Below are 4,945 nucleotides of genomic sequence, written 5' to 3' on the forward strand. Positions count from 1 at the left end.
TTATTGTCCTCAAGCTTCATGAGAAACATCATTTAGATGAGTAGTGTTGAACACAAGTAAAAAAGTCCAATGGTGATGTTTTTTATTTCTCTATAAAGACAAATAGTGCCGACCTGACGCTCTTTATTAAAGTGTATTAAAGTTAAAATGTCTTTAAAATCCACAGATGAATTTACACAAACTTGGTGGGAAACATGTTTTAAATGTGTGGAATTAAAGGAAATCTAGGTGAAATGCTGCTTTTTTTGTTCACTAGTGAACACCTTTTTTTACATGCTCACACACGTGCACGCGCACACACACGCGTGCGCACACACGCGTGCGCACACACACACCTACACTCATCATTGTGTCCCCCCCCACATTAAGGATGCTTCTGACGCCCTTGCTCTCAGCCACAGCTGCTCCCAGCTGAAGAGGATTATTATTTAATATATGTAAATAAATGTCTAAAAATAAACTATTTAATATAAATAGTTAATTTTTTTAGACATTTATTTTGTACAATTACAGCTATTGACTATATGCGCCTGTGTGACAATTGAGACAAAGCTTTGACTCAGAAATAAATTTTGTTGGCACAAGCACAAATTGTACTTATACATGTAAATAAATGTCTAAAAATCAAACTTTAATATATGTAAATAGTTTATTTTTTAGACATTTATTTTGTACAGTTACAGCTGTTGTTAATAAATGTGCCTGTGTGACAAATGGGACAAAACTTTGACTCAGAATATTTTTGTTATTACTTTATGGAAAGAAAATTATATCGAGATATACAGTATATTGTATATCGCAATTTATCTTAAAATATTGAGATATTAATTTTGGTCCATTTCGCCCGACCCTAGCTATGAACTAAAGAGTGCGGGCGTTGGTGATGCAGCAGGAGAGCTGTGTGGTCGTCACAACCAGCAATTTCTCCTTCCTTCAGTCCTCTTCTCTTCTTAAACAGTACGTGTCGCTACAGAGCATATAATACAACAGGTTTGGCAGCAGAAGAAGAGTTTACAGGCAGTACACTTGTTCTACACAAATGTACCTATAAGCTTATTCACATACTGCCAAGATTAAATGTGTGGCATAGTTTTTAAGAATATTTACCATAGTTTTTTTTTGGGATATCTTTAAACTGTGTTAGTGCCCAACCTGTACTTTTTTCTTTTCACTGGGATAAAAATGAGCTGTATAAAGAAGACCTTTTTGTTATGACTGGTATGCTTCAGGTTTCAAGGTACTGCATTCTGAATGTTCCGACGGTATCTCACTGTTGGAAAATGGTTAGAAATTACATTTGCAGCCCATTTTCCAAAATGCCAACAAACTTTGTGGCATTTCCTAAATTCTTTTTGTGATGCTTGAATTTTTAAAGTGTTCAAAAAAATTTGTGCCACACATTTTCTCTCAAAAGTCTGGATTTTGTAGCAGGTGTCTGAAACTCTTCTCAACTTGGTTTCTTGAGTTCTGCATTTTTGACCCCTTTATATGAGCCCCCCCCCCCCCCCCCCCCCCCCCCCCCAATGACAAATGGCATCTCTTAGGCTTGTGTTTTTGGCTCGTTAAAATCAGCTAAGCTGAGAAGCTAGGCTACGAGCTAAGCTAACAAGCCAACATCAGGGAAAAACTCTTCTTGTCGAAGCTCCAAAATTCACAGTTGAAACCCGTGCCTTCGTCTAAAAAGTAGTTTTTCTCTGCAAAAAGAAGATGAAAACTTGTTTACTGATTTTTTATTAAATGCTTTGTGTGAAAAATGCTATGCTAGAGTTCAAACCACACTGAGCATCCGCCATTTTGAGAACAGAAAAACTGGAACAAGAGACAGCCCATGTCACGTCAAGGGGCCTCCCTCCCATTTTTCTTAAAGCAACACACTGCTTGCTCCCTCACGATCCATCCTTCAGTTCAAACAGTCATCCAGTGGTAAAAAAACATACTACACTCAAAACAAATTAACCAACATTTCTTATTAAATTTGACATTACTAATAATTGTCAAATTTCAAACAATATTATTGTTTATCGCAATAATTTCTGAGACAATTAATCACCCAGCAAAATTTGTTATCGTGACAGGCCTAGTCACAAACACTTCAGTGAGTCTGTGATTTTTGGAAGCTCAGCAGATTTAAGGTTATTCAGGATAAAACTTTGCTGATATTAAGCCAGTTCAACGTCCCTGTTAACTTGCAGCACATCAGTGATAGTGAGTTACTTCACCCTTCTGGATCCAGGAGGACAGGTGTTGGTGGGTTTCCTCCCTAACAAGAAAGTTTCCTTATGTTTAGACAAGTTGTTTCTACAGTTTGGGATGTGGTTAAAACTGTGATTTTAATCCCTCCCTAATCACAAGGTCATTTATCTTGTTTAGACACTCTGGCCTGTTTTGAATTGCTATTGCCTTTTCTGACTCTCTCCCAACAGAGCTACTTTCATCGCTGGAGATCTTCCATGTTGATATCCACATGTAATTTGATACAGGCCTTATCTTTTTTTTTCTTCCCTTTTAAAACCTTTCTGACCCTGTTGCAATTTACATATCTGGTTTGGAATCAAACAGCTGAAAAAAGACACAAGTGGAGAGGAAAGTGGGAAAGGGCTTTTTGGATGGCTTCCATGTGTTACAAAGATTACTAATCTCCTTTCGTAGCAGGCTCTGCTTCTCTTTTCTTTGTTTTTTTAAAAAAAATGCTCCAGTTAAAGGTAGTTTTTATGGTTCTTATTCACTACACTATGTCTCTCTTTTATTCTTGTTCAGTCCTAGACTGGGGAAAATTCAGGCATATGGAGCCACAACAATCCTCAGAACTGGCCACGTTTTCTAAACACTGCTTTAGTTTGTGTTGATTTCTTTTTTCAAATCTTAAATGGTTTTCTTTGTAAACTGCAAGTCTTATTAAACAATTATTGTTTTATCCAGTATGAGCTACAGTTATCTGCTACTACTTATTTTTGCTTTATGATCTGGCCTTGCTCGTTACTGTCCCCAGTCGTGAGAAGTGTAGGAATTGTGGTTTTGTCCTTGGTGTTGTGTTCAAGTCTGTTTCCTGATCCTCTGTTTATGTCTCTATAGGGTTTGTGTTTCTTTGGTGTCTAGCCCCATCTTGTGTCGTGTTTATGTCCTGCGTCTTCATTCTCTGTCTCCTGGCATCTGTGATCACTCACAGGTGCCTTCACTCTGTCTGATTGGTGTTTCTCTCTATATAAGTCTGTGTCTCTGTGCTAGTCTTTGTCCTGGCATTGTCTACTGCCCACTGTTGATGACTTGTCTGTTGTGTAAGTACCACCTGTCCATCCTTGTTTGTTTTTTTCTGCCCTGTCAGCTCTTTTGTTTTGTTAATAAATCTTTTATTTTTATATATAAATCCTGAGTCCTTGTATACTTGCCTGCACAACTGGGTTCATCATCACCGATTGTTTCATAATGCCAGGACCAACAATGAACCCAGCAGGCAAGCAATTTTTGTCTGGACTATCTGAGGAGGATTATCTTCAACTCTGCAACAAGATCCAGAAGTATATGGACTCGACCACCTCCAGTAATCTGAGGGAAAGGTGGGTGGTCATAGAAGACCTATTAAATGAAAATATACTTCGCCCTGGGCTGATTGACTTCCCTGGCATGGAGGAGCTCTTGGGCAGATTGCTGCAAGAGAAGCATTAGTTGGATACCTGACCTTCTGCTCGTCAGAAGGACGAGCAGGCTCAGAGTCCCCAGTTCCAGAGTCCCCAGGTCCAGGGTCTCTCATCTCCGGCGACGCCTCGACGACCACAGAGGGTCTCATCTCTGTCGACGCCTCAATGACCACAGAGAGTCTTATCTCTGTCGACGCCTCAACGACCACAGAGGGTCTCATCTCTGTCGACGCCTCGACGACCACAGAGGATCTCATCTCTGTTGACACCTCACTGACCACAGAGGGTCTCATCTCTGTCGACACCTCGATGACCACAGAGGGTCTCATCTCTGTCGACGCCTCAATGCCTCCAGTGGGTTCCACACTTCCAGTGGGTTCCATGCCTCCAGTGGGTTCCACGTCCCCAGTGTCTCTGGAGGGTCCCACGTGTAGTGGACTAGGCCTCCGACCAAAACCTGCCTCTGAAGACCTTCATGGGACAGGAACTGTTATTTCATTGATTTGAATCCAGAAATACAAATTAGCTCATCCAGAGACTTTCTAATTGTACCCTGAACTAATCAATTGAAAGAACACTCTCTTTTTATATTATCATTACTATTTTACAATATCTTGATAATCAAAAGTGTGTTTAGTTCATACCATTTTTAAACGTTGAAGTGAACCACTCATTTTAAATCAACTGTGAAACAGTATTAATGATTTTTTAATCCTCATTCAAATTAGAAATCAAGTTAAATGTCTATTTTAATCTTAAAGTAATTATGCATTTTTTGATCTTCTGTCTGAAATGAGAGAGTGATGTCGGTCAAAAGTCGGAGACAGTCAAAAACAAGTTGTTGGAACGGGCTGTCGTGTTTTTAAAACTCTCAGACAGTAAATAAGAGAACTGGCACCTGCAGTGTTTCTCACTTCGCCAAAACATTTCTTTGTCTGTTTCTAAACATTTCTGCTGTTTTCTTGACTTGTAAAAATCCTTTGACGTCATTAGAACCACACCCCTGTTGGTTGCTTCAACCAATCAGGACTTCCTAAAAGTGACCAGAAGCAGAACTCTTTAAAAGTCGACACTTCCTGGAACTGTCAGTCTCTTCTGAGTCTCTTCTGACTTCTTCTCAGTCTTTTTCTGAGTCTGTGGAGTAATGTCTGCTCAGCCTTCTGAGTATTCTGGAGTCTTCTGGGGTTCTGTGGAGTAGTTCTGGAGTTTTTCCACTGCTGAGTGGAACTTCGGACTCAGTTTTCCAGGCTGATGGAGTCATCCATCTCTGCAGGAGCCACGACGCCTCGCTGTGGCTCCACCAGGCGAAT

The sequence above is a fragment of the Nematolebias whitei genome, chromosome 12, assembly GCF_014905685.2.
Source record: "Nematolebias whitei isolate Nwh7 chromosome 12, NemWhi1, whole genome shotgun sequence".
In the NCBI taxonomy this organism is placed as follows: Eukaryota; Metazoa; Chordata; class Actinopteri; order Cyprinodontiformes; family Rivulidae; genus Nematolebias; species Nematolebias whitei.